The sequence below is a fragment of the Myotis davidii genome, unplaced genomic scaffold (genome assembly GCF_000327345.1).
Source record: "Myotis davidii unplaced genomic scaffold, ASM32734v1 scaffold325, whole genome shotgun sequence".
In the NCBI taxonomy this organism is placed as follows: domain Eukaryota; kingdom Metazoa; phylum Chordata; class Mammalia; order Chiroptera; family Vespertilionidae; genus Myotis; species Myotis davidii.
Window position 1 is genome coordinate 1,369,354 of NW_006296057.1, and position 19,291 is coordinate 1,388,644.

Below are 19,291 nucleotides of genomic sequence, written 5' to 3' on the forward strand. Positions count from 1 at the left end.
GCAAAATAATGTTTATTTGAATAGAAATACTTAAAATGCTATATTATGGAATCACTAAAGTCAAGTTCAGGGGAAATAAATGCATCTGTCCTCTGCTTATACTATTCAAACATCTTAAGTGTTCCACATAATGGCTATGTGGATTTTGGTTTCTCTAATACCCTCTTGCATGTACTTGTGACCTAAGGTAGTCACTTATCAATATAATCTACTGGGCTTGCCAATGTGATAGCCACTAGACAGATATGACTGTTGAGTATCTGAATAGCCTGAACTAAGATGTACTGTGAGTGTAAAATACATGCTGGATTTAAAATACTTAGAAAACTTTAAATATCACAATAATTTTTTACATCAATTACATGTTGAAATTATAACATTTTCATATACTGTATATTTTCACATAAAAACACTAACAGAATTGACTTTATGTCTATCTTTTTTTTTAATGTGGATACAAGAAATAATATTAAAAGGATATATAGGGCTTGCCTTATATTTCTATTGAACAGTGCATTGGATAAGTACAGAATACAGTGGGGTTACTTCTCTCCCCATTAGAACACCATTTTCTAATATGGCAGCCTTGGATTACAACAAGTTTTACAAACCAATTGCACAACTGCAAATCATATTCAATTTCTCTTCTACTAAATCCATGTGTTCCTTTTTAAGGACGCTGCTGGTCGGCAGCTCAACACTGTGCTGCAGCTTATTGTTTATATCCCGTTCCCTGCAAAAAGATTTCGCCAAAGCTTACCATAAAATATATTTAAACACAGCAGCTTCAAATAAAGTCAAATGGAAACAAAACAAGCTAGAGGAGGAATAGGTGTTGTTCTGAGATAAAATGCTTACTGTAATTGATTAGTCATCAAGCCCAAACTCTCTTATCAGAGGACAAGGAAGACATACTCCCTGTTCTCTTGGCCTGATGGTAGAGTAAGATAAAAATTTGGAGTCATCTGTTATTAGGAATTGAACCTCATATAGGGTGGCCTCTAAAACTGCTGTATGGCAAGAAATTAAAAATAAAACAAAAACAAATTTTAAAGGCAGAGAAATCCCAGTGAGGTGAGGGAAATCAGAGCACCTTAAGAATCCACTGGTGCCCAGTTGGCGTGGCTCAATGGGTGAGTGTCAACCTATGAACCAGGAGATCGCGGTTCGATTCTTAGTTGGGGCACATGCCTGGGTTGCAGGCTTCATCCCCAGTGTGGGGCTTGCAGAAGGCGGCCAATCAATGATTCTCTCTCATCATTGAGGTCTCTCTCTCTCTCTCTCTCTCTCTCTCTCTCTCTCTCTCTCTCTCCCTGTCTTTCTCTCTCCCTTCCTCTCTGAAATCAATAAAAATATATTAAAAAAATAATCCACTGCTTCTCTATTTATTCCACTGATGACCCTGCTTACGTGGTCTTGGTTGCACATTTGTACCTTTGTTCTGAAATAATGGTGACAGGAATAGCAGTAGTGTGAGCCCTCCTCACGAAATTCCAGAGAGTACGTATTGGAAAATTTTCCACAATAGTATGAGTGATAAAAGAAAAAATTACAAGGATTGATTTAATAAAAACCATAACTTGAGGTCAATTAAAAAGATGTGCAGTGCAAATGGAGACACAATATTTTAGCAGTTTTAAAGAAAACTAAGAATCCATTGAAATGGATCACATATGAGAAATTTAAGAATTTATATACTGGTTTTGGTCAAGTCTGAAAGAGATAAAATTGAAGTGAGCAGAGGGAGGTAGGAAGAACCTTGTAGAAATGATGTATGAGAAGCAGCTGAGAGCTAGAACTTCCTGGTAAACCCTGAAAATAAGTTTGGCTTTTGCTCTAAACATGACACGAGGCCACTAATTTTGAGCACTGGAAATAGAGAATGCCATTTCACAATATAAAATTAGTCTGACTGCTTTGGGGCCAAGAGAGAAATCAAGATAATGCCTTTTGGATATAGATATTAAGACAAATACCTGGATATAGGAGTTTAAAGCTCGGGAAATAGACAAGAACTAGATATGTAACTTTGAGCATCAGTAGAGTAGAATAAATCTTCTGGCAGTAAATATAGATAGAATAGAACAAGGCGCCTGTATTCACAAATATTTATATTTCAACTAAAAATGCTGGAGCCAGAAAAGATAGCTTAGGAGGAACATTTTGTAGGATAGAACAAAACCCCAGGAGTGTCACACTTAATGGATGCCAATAGCCTACGACAAGAATGGGGGGATTCACCATCAAGTGTGCCAAATCCTGTGGCTAGGCTGAGCAAGAAGGGAACACAAAGTGGCCATGAGAGGTGTCATTGCCAAGGCCATTGTCGACGTTGACAAGAGTGGTTTCAGTGGTGCCGGTTAAAAAAAAAACCCACAAGATTAGGAAAGTGACAAAATGGATCATGGGTGCACAAGTGTTAGCTTTTTCAAGGCTTTTCTGTTTAAAGGGGCAACCACAACAAAAGGAAGTAACTGAGCAGATGCCGGATTAAGAGACACTTATTTTGTTTGCTTGTTTTATTTTTTAAATTATGGGGATGATACAGTGAGAAGGAAACGTGGCTGATCCTGGAGGAGACAGGGACAGAGGGAGGAAGGCTGCGCATATATGAAAAGACTGGCTGCAGAAGAGATAGGGGATACTTCATCCCTTGTCATCAAACATAAAGCAGATAGCACATGACAAGATAGAGGTGGGCTGGCAGATTTACTGGAGGGACTCTGAAGGCATTTCTTCCTTCTTTTTCTATTTTGTCAACAGAGAGTGAAGCAAGGTCACCCGCTGAGATGGAGACAAGGAGTTTGTCTCATTACACCAGTAATAAAATAGTGACTCTAATAAAAGAAGCTGTCTGAACCTGTTCCCAAGGTTGTATACTTCATTTTCCTTCCAAGTAAACTCGCTGCCGTCTACATGGCTCAAATGATTAGAGGATTATCTACAACCCAGATGTTTGATGGTTCTCTGTCACTTCTTACAGCATGGGGTTTATGAGTAGGTTATGGAGGCTGAAATATATACCAAACTGTTATTCACATTTTCCTTATGTTTTGAGTCATCAGTATTTAGAGCAAATCTGGAGGATAGCCGAGAATTTATCTGTCCAAAGGCAGGCTGAGGTTTAAAATAGAAGAGGTAACATTTCTGTTTCCCTGAAACAATGTTTACGCAGAAATTGAACATATATTCTATTTCTGTTCATAGACATAAAAGATATAAAAACATGTCACAACTGGAACATGACAGATAAATAAATATATTTTATTTCTCCAGAGTTACAGAAAGTCTGATCAAAAGACAAACATGAAGATTTGTACTTGTATTGTGATTATTATTCATATTTTATTGCACTTTATTTTTAATGTAGTTCCATTTTGACATGAAATTTCATGTGAATTATTACCTACTAGAGGCCCGGTGCACGGAATTCATGCGGGGGGGGGGGTGGTCCCTCAGCCCAGCCTGCACCCTCTCCAATCTGGGACCCCTTGAGAGATCTCCAACTGCCCTCGAACAGTCAGACATCCCTCTCACAATACAGGACTGCTAGCTCCCAACCTCTCACCTGCCTTCCTGCCTGATTGCCCCTAACCACTTCTGCATGCCAGCCTGATCACCCCCTAACCACACCCCTGCCAGCCTGATCGACACCTAACTGCTCCTCTGCCAGCCCAATTGCCCCTAACTGCCTTCCCCTGCAGGCCTGGTTTCCCCTAATTCTCCTCCTTTGCAGGCCTGGTCACTGCTAACTGTCCTCCCCTGCCTGCCTGGTCGTCCCCAATTGCCCTCCCCTGCAAGCCTGGTTCCCCTCAACTGCCTTTCCTTGCAGGTCTGGTTCCTCCCAACTGCCCTCCCCTGCTGGCCTGATCACCCACAACTGCCCTCCCCTGCAGGCCATTTTGTGCCCACATGGGCGCAGCCATCTTGTGTGTTTGAGTGATGGTCAATTTACATATTACCTCTTTATTATATAGGTTGTGCTAAGTGATCATTCTCTATTGGAACTTAAAGTAGTATTGCAGTTCTTATTTTGGGGACACTGATGAGGAGAATCTACAAATACTATTGAAAAACATGAAAACTGTAAATTTGTTATCTTTTGGCAATAGCTCATATTGCTCGATCTTGGTTAGTTGGTGTTATGAATTCATTTTTTATCATTTATTAATTAGAGAAACTTTTTAGATGTGCAATTTTAATTTGTTTTGAAAGATCCCTTTGTAATTTTACTCTATTTTATGATAGGGCTTTCTTAAAACGTGTTTCTGTAAAAAATTTATAATATTTCCAATTTGGAGATAGAAAAAATTGATCCCTGTAAATCAGTAGGGACTTCTAGGTAAAATGTTATAAATCTTGGGTTCTAGAGTCAGGCAATTCTGATTTCCAGTTCCCATTGAGTTGTTGTATAACTTTAGGCCACTTAATCTCTCATAAACTAAATTTTCTTTTATGTAAAATGGGGGAAATAATAGCACCTCCACAGTTTTAAAGATAAATTGAGAAGGTGAAATGAAATACTTCTGCGATGCATTAAACACATGTGCAATGGCAGTCACATATGGGGAAAGCAGCCTATGTGGAAATTCCTTCATGGGGAGATAGTGGTTCCCAGATATTACGCTCTTCATCTCTTTTATGGACTTTTCATTCTTAATTATTAAAATACATATTTATTATAGGCAGATGTAATTTACATTCTAATTTTTAATATTTGATACATGCAAGCATATATTTAATACATATGCAAGATATGAACCATAATAGTAAAACTGGTACCTGTAAACTCATCACCCAATTTAAGAACTGCTATATAACAAACACTGTTTCATCAGCTAGGTGCTCTTCAGTATCCCATTTTTCTGAGTCATGGTCAGGAGTAACTGTTTCAAAGTTTAGAGTTATTAATCTCCCTTATAAAGATATACTTTTATCATATTCAAAAATATCCCTAAAATATGCTGCTTATTTTGCTTTTTTTACTTATGTAGTTTCTGTTGACAATATTTTTGATCAGTGTATTCCTAAATTTATCCATGTGTTACATGTTTATTTTTATGGTTATAAAAATTCTATTATGCAAATATAGCAAAAATGTTTTAGTCTTTTTTTGAGATTTGAGCTTCTTCCAATTATTTTGCTATTATGAACTATGTTGAATCTCATCTATGATTTCTGCCTTTATGATTTCTCATCCATTAGCACCTTTATACTTCTAGAAAATTGTTGAATTGCAGGATCTTTGTTTTAATGTTACATCACTCTACTATATTGTATCCCAAAGTGATTGCACCAATTACATTGGGATAAGTTTTATATAAGAGTACTTTGTGACCAATATACTAACATTTATTTATTTATTTATTTATTTATTGCTAATCCTCATCTGAGGACATGTTTTATTGATTTTTATAGAGAGGAAGGGAAAGAGATAACTTTTTTTTTAAGTCTTCACCCAAGGATATGTTTTTATTGATTTTTGGAGAGAGAGGAAGGGAGAAAAGAAGAAACATCAGTGTGAGAGAGAAACATTGATCAGTTGCTTCCTGAATGTGCCCTGACAGGGCTTGAACCCACAACCTAGGTATGTGCCTGACCCGTAACCTTTCGGTCTACAGGACAATGCTCCTACCAACTGAACCACTTGGCCTGGGTACCCTTGTTTTTTTTTTTTTTTAATATTTGCTTTATCACCGCCGTCTCCATTGTATCCTCCTATATTCATTTATCAATTTATCTTATTTTTTATGCATTCAAAATAAGTTGAGGCTGTCAGGACTCTTCAACACAAAACACTTCAGCATGCAATATAATTAAAGTTAAAATCTGTTTAAGTCATCTTTTATAGGTAAAATACGCATTCAGTGAAATGCACAAACATTGCATAGCATTTTATGAATTTTGACATATGTATATATCTTGTATAACACAAATGGCTATCAATGTATAGAAGAACATCACTACTATTTCAGAAAGTTTGTTCATGGTTCCTGTCAGTTGATTTCTGCATTCCTCCATGAGGCAGTGACTGTTCTGAATTTTTTTTTTTACTATATACATATTTCTATACAAATGGAATCATTTGCATGAAGCTCTTTTTGGCTCACTTCTTTTTTTTCCCCTCAAATAAATTTCAGAGTTAACTTGTGAACTTCTAAAAACCTGTATTAGAATTTTGATTGCTAGTATATTGAATCTGTACCTAAATTTGAAGATCTTATTATCTATGCAAATGATATATCTCTTTCATTATTTGAATCTCCTTTTATATACTTCAATAAAATTTTATATTATTCTGTAAACCTTTTACATAGCTTTTGTTATAAATTTCCTGAGAACTTTACATTTGATAACAATATAAGTGATGATTATGATGAAAATAGTGATGATGATGATTGCATTCTTTAACTGTTCCTTCCTGGTGTATAGCATTTATTTTATTTTAGTATATAAGCCATACATTCAGGCACATTGTTAAACTCTCTTATTTTCTCAAAAATTTTTATAGATTCTTTTGATGTCTTTATGTAGTAATAATAGTGCCTATGAATAACATATTATTAACAAATCTAATATTCTTCCCCTTTCACTGAATTACATTAAATAAAAGCAATGTTGATGTCCATCCTTATTATGTTCTGGATTTTTAAAGGGTCCACTTTTTAGGAAAATACACTTTTTAAAAGTTCTTTCTTCCCCTTTCCCTGCACCTTTATTGGACGCTTGTGAAGAGATCCTGTACTCCATATTGGCATTTATAATACTAAGAAAGATTTTCTAAAATAAAAGTCTAGTTTATATCTTTATGAAATTACTCTGACTTTCAGGACCTTGATGGCATTGCTTCTGTATTGGTATATACATGTCTGTGCCAGTGTATTTCCTGTAGTCGTTGATTGTAAACATATGTACAAAATAAGTAAACTAAAACTCTATGCTACAAGGAGAATCATCTTACTGCAAATTGCCTCGGCAATAAAGTTTTTAAGATCAGTCTTAAACATTCCAGAACACACTAGTCTGTAGCCTAAATATTTTCAGTTATTTACAGAAAAATGCAACCACAGAATTATTCCCTACTTGGACTGCTGATTCTAATAACTATATAAATGCAACTTTGGATTAACATATAGGTTACGAAATAAGTAATGTAGGGTGTTTGGAGTGATCTTTGGTTTCTTTACATAAATATAAAAAGTTTTGAATACCATAATGTCTGTGACTCAAAAAGTCAAACCAGTATGTATTGATAGCAGATGTCTAGGGAAAAGAGGCAGTATTTGGTCTCTTGTGAGGATAAAAAAGAAAAAAGAACATATTATTTTTCTAGAGAGGAAAAAGGATGTTGAGAAATTATAACAGGGAAAGAAAAGCCTGGTCCTCAAAATAAAAGGGCCATTAATTGAAGAGATCAATAATACTTTTTATTGACACTTGAAATAGTATCCCTACTATTAGGAATAATGTAATAATCTCTCATTTTTATGTCTTATAATAATTAAGTATATGTAAATATAGATAAAATACAGATACTGTATGGTGATCAAGTAATTTTGGAATACGTCCATAGGCCAAATCAGAACATTCATAAATCATTTCTACCTTATCTGCTCACTTATCCCTGAAGAAGTTTTCATCAAGCATACTAACAATTTTCAAATGATGTAATAGAAAATCTGATTGTGGTATTTTATTTTTTTGCTGAAATATATTTTCAGAGAAAATAATCTAGCTGCTTCAGCTATTTTAATACTGGTCTATTCTGGGTGATATACCTACAAAACATGTATACAAACTTATAGATCATAAATTTCCCACGAGGAGATATTATTCAGTCTGTCATTGGAATACATTTGCAAAAACATTTAAATGCTGCAAACATTACAAATTTCAGCATCGGGCACAGCACAAGGCCTATACTCCACCGCAATAATGCTGGTGTGTACTTCTACACAAGCCCCCTTAGTGATGTCCATCAACCGGGGCTGGGAGGTTATCAATGAATTGCTTGATATCCATCATTTTCTGTTAACAAGAACTGTGTGTCACGCCTTCATAGGTTCAAAAGGTTACAATGGCCAGATTCACCAACGTTTTAGCTTTTCTACAGGAAGAGACCCAAACACTAGGGGAACTAAGGAGTTGAGATCTCCATGACCCTGAAGAGTAGCTCTATTTAACTCCACTAATGGGACCCTGAGAAATGAAGCCTCAGGGGAAGCCAGCAACTGAGTCGGTGACACCTGCCAGTTTTTGCTGTGTTAAAAGCAGTGTATAAAGATGAAAGCTCCTCCCTGAGAAAACCCACTCTGTTAGTAGAAATGCCATTGCTCACCTCTGTTCCTATCAAAGCTGTTACATTTTCTGCTGCTGGTTTAATTCCAGGTTCATCGTCCTGTGAATCTGGTGACAGACCAACTATATCAAACCAAGGAGACAAAGCCATGTTCATATGTAACGTTGCAGGCATATCTGGTGCACACAGAGCGATGTATTTGATATATGAACTTCTGATACCTGCAAAGGCTCCTGCTATCCGTGCCCTGTATCTACCAACCCATGAAGGAGAATGCCTGCAGCAGAGGACTTCCTGGCCCAGGGCACCACGGGGGGACTGACAGCGCATGCCAGAAACAGAAACAGTATTTCCGTTCCTTTTCCCGCCTTTACAGACATCCCAATCCCTTGATTCAGAGTGCCCTTCCACCTCCAAAGCCAGCAAGGGCGGGGGCCAGCGGAGCCTTTCTCATGCTTCATCACTGACATTGAGTGTCTTGTTTCCCTCTTTCCTGCAAAAGACCCCTGTGATTACACTGGAGCCGGGAATTCTCCTATTGGAGGGTCATTTTATCAGTAACCTTAATTCCAACTGCAACTGTCATTCCCACTTGCCATGTAACATGACATATTCACAGATTCCAAAAGTTCAAAATGTGCACATCTTTGGAGGGGTCATTATCCTGCCTACCACAGTACTCCATTAGCCTAAGTCCCATGCCTCGTTTTAAACCTCTCAAGCTAAGAACTGAATGTTTCATCTGTAAAATTTGAGTTGAAAACACCTTTTTGAACATAGTATTCATGACATGCAGGGGCTGCAAAACTTTGTTTTTGGTTGCTTTATTTAGATAAGTTTTCTTAGTTCTCCATCTGATTTTGCATAAGTTAAAATAATATAGATTTAAGCTCTTAGTCAAACATGAATTCCACTTTTAGATTTGTATTAACTATAGAAACAAAGGACAGCAAGGGATACTTATGAATTTTAATTAATTAGGTTCTAAAATAAAGTGAATAGAATTTCAGAACCTAATAACAGCTTCTGTGTAAGGCATATTAAAAATGACAGCATGGTTTGGCACTACTGTGTTTTCTTTAATTCTTTATGACCTTATTTATTTAACTTTTCAGGGTCAAAGAAAGTAATAGGTATTTGATTTGAGTGTATGAATTTTTAATGTAAGTGTTTCTGACTCAAAGGCTGTCAGGACCTCCTGACCTTTAAGCTTGAAGTGATTAGATTAGATCAGCGACAAGATCCTAGCCATTGTTTCATGTGTAAACAAAAGCCTTTTTTTTGGTCATCCAAGCTAGATTTGAAATTCACTGGCATGGAAGTATAAATACAATTTAGACTCAATATTTTAGAGTAATTAACATGATATTCATGTTACAATAATTTTCACTGACGCTGAGCAAAGATAGGTTGCAGCATGAGTTCTTCAAAGATCCAGGAGTCCCGTCCTTTTGTTTATCTTCAGAACTTCAGGGTTAATTTTTGCTAACTCATTGGTTTGGAGAATGTTTTTGATGAGGCCGGAATGCTTAAAGGCGTAGGTCAGTGAATTATGAGTGTTAAGGAGTCTTTGTTTTATATGTTGGGCATATATTTGGAGCAAGAGTAACTATAGTAAAAAAAATTCTTTTAATTATTAAGCACATAAGGAAACACAGGCGTTCACATCATTCCCAAGGCTGTAACTGGTGAGCTTTCCGATATGATACTGAACTGCCATTTGCATTGCTCAATTTATCTATCTCATGACATTTTTGCCATCCTCTTTGAATTCAAATTGTATGGCTAGCTACTGAACCCTAATCATCTCTTGTTATACAAATCTTGTATAATATATATATATATCTGAGAAATAACTTCAGATCTCTGTTTTGGAAGGGATATGTTTGTTCATCAGATTAAACCTTTCATTTTACATTTCAAACCAACCCAAACTTTGCAAAGAGGTAAAAAAAAAAAATATCAGGATCTCCTTATGTTGTATGTAAATTACATGAATGGGTTTTACATTTTTTTTAATCAGTTATCTTTCCTTTTGTTTTGCTTAGAATTTGGTTGCTTTGATTATTGAGGATTTAGAGGTAAGAGTAAAAACTGAACTTGGATTGGAATATCAGCTCTAGATTTTTAAAATCTCTGTCATGTTTTGGATATAAGTAGGACATAATAAAACATTCTAAATTATAAGATTAAAAGAGATAACATGTTTAACTAACATAAGTCTTGCTAATATATACTCAGGAACTCTTCTTTCATTTGTTTTGTTTTGCATTTTCCTTCTCCCTGTTTTAGTTACTAGCGTGGTAAATTCAAGTTATTTTTCCAGGTTTCATTGTGTTGCTTTCTGCTTAGATCTTATGGTTGCATAGGGTGAAACGTTGATATTCAGTGGTATCAAATAAAGGATGCACATGGTTTAAGGCTTTAAATATACAGGATCAGAGTAAGGAAAATTAGAGGTCCCCAGGACTTGTAGGCCAGTAAAATAAATCTTGAGGATGGCAGCTTTAGGATATACCCATTAAACCAAGAGAAATAAGTAAAATCATTTCTTAAATCATGGTAATGACTTATTTAGTAGCACTGACCTACTTAGTGGTTAGTATTTCCATGTAGTCATGGACTTTTCTCTGAAGAATTAAAATTCCCCTCCCATTAATTTCTATGCATTTTAAAAGCATTTCTGTCCCTTAAATATAATACTACCATTTTTAACTTTGGCCTCTATTGACTGGTAAAATTATTGTCTGTACATATCTTTTCATTTATTTGTTTACCTTTGTTCATGCCATTTGTGGTTATTTCAGAAAAGAATAGTCCAGAATATGTGCTTTTTAAATTTTCATGTATGTTTGCATATAGCTTCTCAATTACCTTGTACATGACTTTATATTCTGTTGTAACCACAGTTTTTCTTTGCATAAAAGATTTGCTAACAAGAACTCTGATTTCTCAAGTGAACCCAAACATTTCTAATTAAATGTGTGTTTACTATCTTTCAGAGAAAAATGTCTATGCTTCCAATAAAATTAGTAAGCAGTACATGCCTATTATAACAACAATGGAGTTTGGTGACTTTCAATCTTTGGATAGAAAACTCCTTTTGATAATTATCTAAGAAAGCCTTGCGGAATTCTTGTGCTTTAATTTCCACCATACTATTTTTGATGATTTGTTAAACTTAAAAGTGATTAAGATAATATTTTCATAACTACAAAGGAAATGTCAGGAACAAAGTTTGCCTTTAATTTAAACTACTTATTTTGGGGGATATTTTTAATAACTTGGGTGATTTTTTAATTAATTCTGTGCATATGTCATATTTACCCAAGTTAACTATAAGATTATTGTGGGCTGAAACTATTTTTATTTTTTCTTTCTTTTTTTTTAGTTAGCCTTGTAGCAGCACATGAAGCACAATAGTAAACTGTGTTTATGAAACACAATAGTAAGTTGTGTTTATGAAACACCATAGTAAATTGAATGTCTGTAAAATAAACCCCAAATGATCTACATATAGTATATGTTCCTCTTTTTTATTTTTTTAATAATAAATTTTATTGATTTTTTACAGAGAGGAAGAGGGAGGGATAGAGAGTTAGAAACATCGATGAGAGAGAAACATCCATCAGCTGCTTCCTGCACACCTCCCACTGGGGATGTGCCCGCAACCAAGGTACATGCCCTTGACTGGAATTGAACCTGGGACCTTTCAGTCAGCAGGCCGATCAATGCTCTATCCACTGAGACAAATCGGTTCGGGCCCTCTTTTTTTTTCTTAATTCTCTATCATTTAAGCATACTTCAGAATTTATCCCAACTCAGTTTGTAAGAAAACCCCAAAGAAATGACCAAATTACATACATACCTATCAGAAAACCTTTTACCACATATCAAGAAGATGAATACACACACACACACACACACACACAGTATCGAGAAGATGAACACACACACACACACACACACACACACACACACACACACACACACACACGGTTTAATCTTTACCAGAGGATATTTTTCACTGATTTTTAGAGAGAGTGGAAGGGAGAGAGAGACACACACAGAAAAACATCGATGTGAGAGAGACACATAGATTGGTTGCTTCCTGCACACACCTCAACCTGGGCCAAGGAACCCGCAACTGAGGTACAAGTCCTTTACCAGACTTGAACTCAGGACCCTTCAGCCTGCGGGCCAATGCTCTGTCTACTGAGCCAAGCTGGTTAGGGCAACAAGATAAATATTTTAATTCAAAACTAGAGAAAGTAGATTAAAAAAACAAAATTTGATACAAAAGTGTATCCCACAGAAAAATGAAGTAAGAGGTTAAGACGTTGCAAAGTAGGCGTGGGATATGCAAACACTTGTTATTTGTTATTTTCCATAACTTACAAGTAGCTCATTCCCTTTACCTCCAACAGTAACATTTGTACAGAAAGGTCATTTTCATTAACTTTAGGTTTGTAATTTCCAGTCTCCCTTGCCCACAGGCATTATTGTTATTTACAATTTTTCTTAGTCCTATGAAAAACCAAATAACCATCAGTGTAAGGCTAATATATGTTAAGTGCCTCTGGCACATTTCAATTAAGTTTTAACATAGTTTGGAAAATTTCCAAAACATTTAGTGAATATTACTTTTAATCACTTTCATTAAAATTAATAACAAGTGTTAAAAAGTAATATAACAAGGAGCTGGGGAATTGAATTCTTAGTTTCTAAAGGGCTAGCTAGTTGTGCTAATGTAGAATTTCACTACAATCCTGCCCATGCCACCTGGTCCCATTAAATATTGCATTTTTTTGTGGGTAAAGGATGGGAGTTATGTACAAAATAATTTTGTCTTAATATTTTCATATAGTGACCAGATTTACTAGTTACAAAAACTAATGAACTGGTATGTGAACAAAATTAAAAACTTTCAACTAGATTCATCCATTCTTTTCAGTTTCTGCTTACTGTATTTTTTTATTTTAATTTATCTTTATTGTTGAAAGTCTTCCAGATGTTCCCCTTTCCCCCCCATTGATTCCCTTTACCCCATTCCTGTCCCCTCCCCAGGCCTTCCCTGCACTATTGTCTTTCCATGGGCTATACATATATGCATATATGTTCATTGTTTAATCTCTTCCCGCAACCTGCTTCCTCTGAAATACATCAGTCTATTGCACGCTTGAATGTCTCTGGATCTTTTACGTTCATCAGTTTATTTTGTTCATTAGATTCCACATATAAGTGAGATCATTTGATACTTGACAATATTTTACAGAAATACTTAAAGATGACCTTTCATGAATCCCACTCGTGTAAGTAAAAATACACTTTTCAAATGAAAAATTATGCCAATATAGAAATACTAAAACCATTCATTATAAGAGGAACCAATAATGAAGAATTGTATATTAGATTTTTCTAAAAAAAGTACAAATAAGAAATTAAGTTGGATATATTGTTGAAATATAAAAACATAACATATTATAATAACCCACATTCACCTCTCAAAATATTATTGTATAGAATATAAACTTTGAAATGAAACCAAAGCCATTGGCTTTCTACTCTTAGTGTCCCTTTATTTCCTTAAAAATAAAAAAAGGTCTTCAAGTGCATACCAGTTTATAATACTATTGGCATTATGTACAACATTTAAAAAAGTAATATTTTATAAGATTCAGTCTGATATATATATTCAGGAGTTAGGTAGTAATTTTTAACCTTTTAAAGATAGTAGAGATAAACATGATTTTTCTCCATTTCTTCCATTCAAGTCAATGCTATATATGTAAGGACCACATAGTGGAACATGAGCAATTTAATGATTTTGAATAGAGTTGTGATGCTGGAATAGTAGCAGCATTTTTATTAAATGTAATTCAAAATGTTTTGATTACTTTGTTCTAAATTTCCTTCACATATAAAAGAAGAAAAATGATATTACACAACGGACACAACAATGCATAATGATAAAACTCGTTTCTTTGCAATGGGAATGGCCTTTTTATTGTCAGTTTTCTACATGCCTATATTTCATGAAAAACCATTGAATACAATTAAACTGCCACTTAAGGAGGTGAGGACACCGAGACCAGAAGAGTTATCTCAGAAAAAAATGGTAGATGATTATGACATAGTACCTAAAGTAAGGTGAGGCAACATTGCCTATGGATCAACAGTAGTGACTGTCATGCTAGCAGGACCAGTAGGAACAGACAGTAGCTTAATAACTGGCATAGCTCATAAGGGTCTAATAGTGTGAACCCTCAGACAGGTCCTTAGGAGAGGATGGCTGGGAGAGAGCAACTTTGAGAAAGTACTGAAAAATATAGTATGAGAAAAGCATCCAGGTTCATGTTTCCCACGGTTCATATTTCATGAGAAAACTAAAACTGGTTTAATGGTGTGTATCAGGGGTCCTCAAACTGCAGCCCGCGGAAAACATTTATCCTGCCCGCTGGGTGTTTTTGCCACTGCTTCAGTGGACTAGTCCAGGGCCCGCAGTGTGCATGTGTGGAATGTGCGCTGCACCCTCTGACTCCCTTCCTTCTCTCTGTCTTTGGACTCCTCCTCTCAGTCTCAGGTGTGATCGGACGAGTCACGAGCTTGCCTGTGCAGAGCCTGCTGCTGCCTGAGGACCGAGGTAAGAAAAAGTTAGGATTTATTTTTTTTTGAAGTTAGGAGATCTATTTTTTTTTTTTTTTTTTGCAATTAATAGGGCCCTTTTTTTTGAAGTTAGGAGAGCCTTTTTTTTTTTGAAGTTTTGTTTTTTTACTTCAAAATAAGATATGTGCAGTGTGCTTAGGGATTTGTTCATAGTTTTTTTTTAAAACTATAGTCCGGCCCTCCAACGGTCTGAGGGACAGTGAATTGGCCCCCTGTTTAAAAAGTTTGAGGACCCCTGGTGTGTATAGTAGAGACTCTGACAGAAAATTTCATTCCCCAGGTGTTGTTTTGTCCACCTTTTCCACTACAAAAACTCATTTTTACTCTCCAAGTCTGGGAGAAATGTCATTTTGCTCACCTTTTTTTAGTCCCCCAATTCTCAAGTAAAGTCATTCCTTTTTTTGCTGCCCATAGTACTACACACACACACACACACACACACACACACTGTACTTTCTCTCACAATAGATTAATCATCTCAAAGAAAGGGTCAATACCTATTTAATTTGGCATCCTTAACCCCTAGCACACTGACTGACACATAATAGGTGCTCAAATATATTTAATGAATAAATTATTTAAGCCTGTAGACAACTAATGTAAAAGTAAAGGATAACAAGATCAGAACACTATCCAATATCAAAAGTTTTTAAGGAAAAATGGTTCACATATTTGAAAGAGATTCTAAGTAAATTTCAACAGAATTTAAAAAGTTTCTGAATTCAGTGTTCTTTAAAGATTATTACTACACACAGGAAAAGATAACGGATTCATATGCGGCTAGATGGGGAACACTTACTAGTAGAATCAGTATTTTGTCACATTTGCCAATATTTTATTAATATTTAATTAATATTTTATTAATTTTCTGTCAGAGTCTCTACTATACACACCAGGGGTCCTCAAACTTTTTAAACAGGGGGCCAATTCACTGTCCCTCAGACCGTTGGAGGGCCGGACTATAGTTTTAAAAAAAAACTATGAACAAATCCCTAAGCACACTGCACATATCTTAATAGGGAGGACTTGCCAGTGAATAGGAATTAAAACACACTTAATATATTGTAATCAGTTATAAAGGCATGTAAATTACAATTTGCTAGATCACAGTGAAACTCTTCCATAATAGTTTGGTTGTTCTCAGTTACGTTGTTTGCACAGTTCCAAATTCAAAAATTAACATTTTAAGCTATTCACCTAGCTATGAACCTTATTTCTTGTTAAATTCTACAGTACCTGAATCTGTTAGCATGATTCATATGTCCATAGAAGACTTAATAGAAGAAGTTTTAAATTGGATTATTTCCAAAACATAACATTTATGGTATATAGTATTTTTAATTAGAAATTAAGAAATAATTTATTTTTTGAAATATTATATGGCTTTAATAAACAAATAGCATATGTAGCATAAGTTAAGTATTTTTCATCTTAGATTACATATTGATCATAGACCAAGTAAAGTTATCCTTCTTCATTTTAGTAGACAGTGAGAACTTGAGCGATGTTTGTTATTTTTTCTACTCTTGTTTCTAATGATTTCTCTAAAACTTTGGCCTATATTTCCATAAAAGCTTTATCCTATGTGAATTAAACAATTTTTATTGATGAAGAAAAGACATCTTTAAAATTGTTTCCTGGAAGATAGCATCAAATTGTTGACTTCTTTCCAGTGACCTTTAAAGTATAATGATAATGCATCATTACTAATCTATATTGCAGTTGAACTTGAAACCTTTAGACCAAGAATTATATATTGAACATCTATATACATGATTCCTGTACTTTAGCAGAGTATTTACCTCTTGGTCATCTGTGAGCAGACATGGAGAATTCATATGAACATAGTTGCAGGTTGGTTAGGATCTTTAGGACAAAAATTACATGCAATTCAATTCCTTTAAGACTGATAATGCCCACAAGAAAATGTGCACAGATTATACAAGCATAGTCAATGATTCTTTTACTAAGTAATTATGGTGTATAGCCCATGCAACTAATTCTTTTTGCATTTCATTCCAATTTTATCTTTGATTCTTAGTAACTTTAATCAATTAGGCAAATACCCATGGTTCACATGGAAAAGGATTGGCTATGGTTCACTTAGCAATACATTTGGGTTAATATAGGCTTAATGGTTTGAAAATATAAAGTGGATAACATAGCATTAGATTAATTTTGCCTTTATAAGCAAAACCTAGCTAACACATGGATACATAGCTGTGCTTGTATGTAGAACCTGTACTATGATGATGCCAGTTCACATTACCAACAGGTCATAGGCCAGACATGACAGGCACACACATGATTTTTTTTTTTTTTGGATGAGCAGACAAACTGGGTTGCTGAGTCTCTCATCTCCACCTTTGGGTAGACAAGCAAAAGGAAATGCACCCCTGAGCCCCCAAATTCCTATCAGATTCTGCCATTGTATTTCCAACACTTAGTAAGATGAGCTGACTTGACAGGAAATGATGTCCAAACAAGTGGCCATCTTTCTCTTATCTCCAGACATAAAACACACAAGAGATTCATTAGAGTCCTCTTTGTCAGGATCTGCAGGACACAGGACTCTGAAAATGAATACAATTAGTATGCAGTAATCACATAGTGATTGTCTAACCAGCTTTTCTCTTTTCATTGAAAATAATACCTTTTCCTTTGTGAAAATTTCTCTCTCTATTACAACAATGTAGTGACAGTGGCTAATTATAGCATCTGCCTTGATAAAAATATGACACAAGTAAAGCATTCACAGTCTAGGCTTAGAATTTCAAAGAAATAGAAAACAGACTAATTCTTAAATTTGAAATCAGAAAATAATGTTTCAACTACAGGCTTACGGTCTACAGAATAAAACTAATGGGCAGAGAGAAGCAGGGATGAGAGATGATATATGAGAGAGAGCACTTGAATCTCTAGTTCTAGTGTTTTCTGTGTCTTATTAAAGTTGTTTGAAGGAAATTAATAAATAATTTTCCCCATTGTCTCAGATAATTTGGATTGGGGCCAGTCACTTGCTGTTAGTATAGTCCAGATGAAGTACAGAAGACTTAGTGGCCTGAGGAAACATATCCACTATGAACTTCCATTTTCTCGTTCTCTGATGTCAAATACAGCATCAAGTATGGTTCTGACCTCTAGATCTTTTATTTTCTTTGAATTATTTATGTGCTTTGTCCCAAACATGCAAATGGCTAACCAATAAAGCTAATTTCAACTCCATTAACAAATATGAAAATGCAGATTAGCAACCAGACTTCAAAGAAAATAATATATTGCAATATTTAGTGTTTGAGAAATTGTAGAAAATGAACAATTTCATATTCTTCTAGGGGGAATTTCATATTTGTATCAATGTTTGTGAACAAATGTTAATAATTTACATCAAAACACTTTAAGAATATGTAACATATGACCTGATAATTCTACTTCATGTGCAATTATCCTAATAAACAAATGATCAGTGCATAAAAAGGTTTTTTCAGAAGACTGTAAATAATATTTTTATACTAGGGATAATGTGCAATTCCTGGTCCAGGCACATGCCCAGGATTCAGGTTTGATCTCTAGTCAGGGTGCATGTGGAAGGCAACCTATCAATATTACTCTCTCAAACCTCTCTCTCTCTCTCTCTCTCTCTCTCTCTCTCTTTCTCTCCTTCCTTTCCTCTTTCTTTAAAATTAATAAAAACATATTTTTAAAAATCATAGCAAAATTATAGGATATTAACATGTAAATTGCAATATCCCGTAAATTGAATAAAGTACAGTCTTCTTAAAATAGTGTAGAAGAATATTAAATGCCAGAGCAAGATACTCATAATGTTTTATATGGAAAGAATATGTAGAAAAACAAATATTTCCAGTGTTATTTTACCTTTGTTTAAGTGGAAATTATATGCCTAATAAGACTAAAAATGCAAATGTTTCACAATGTTAATAGAAATTATCTCTGGGCAAAGAGTTATTGGGTAACTATCATTGTTCAACTTTACTGTCTAAGCTTTTTCATGACAAATATTGTGAATTAGAAAATACAAAAAAGTCATATTTTAAGCCAAAAAAATGTCATTACACAGATACGTGGCACATGACTGATTGTGCAGAACTTTGGAAAATTGACATCTTTTGTGAATGATGTACCTAGAGATTTATTTATTTGCTATTTTGTTAGACTGTGGGACATGGCGTTGTAAAAAATCTTATGAAAAACATACTCAGTGTGTGCAAGTCATTATGCAAAGATGTTGGAAAACTTGCTAGAGGCCAAAGCAAAACACTGTGTATTCATGTGTGAAAGAGTTGACGGGGGGGGGGGGGGGGG

The 19,291-nt window shown here is 34.9% G+C and overlaps 1 pseudogene; it reads right to left on the bottom strand.

Moving 5' to 3' along the window:
- Positions 1 to 7,965: 7,965 nt before the first annotated feature.
- Positions 7,966 to 8,679, bottom strand: LOC102753432 (annotated as a pseudogene).
- Positions 8,680 to 19,291: the final 10,612 nt, after the last annotated feature.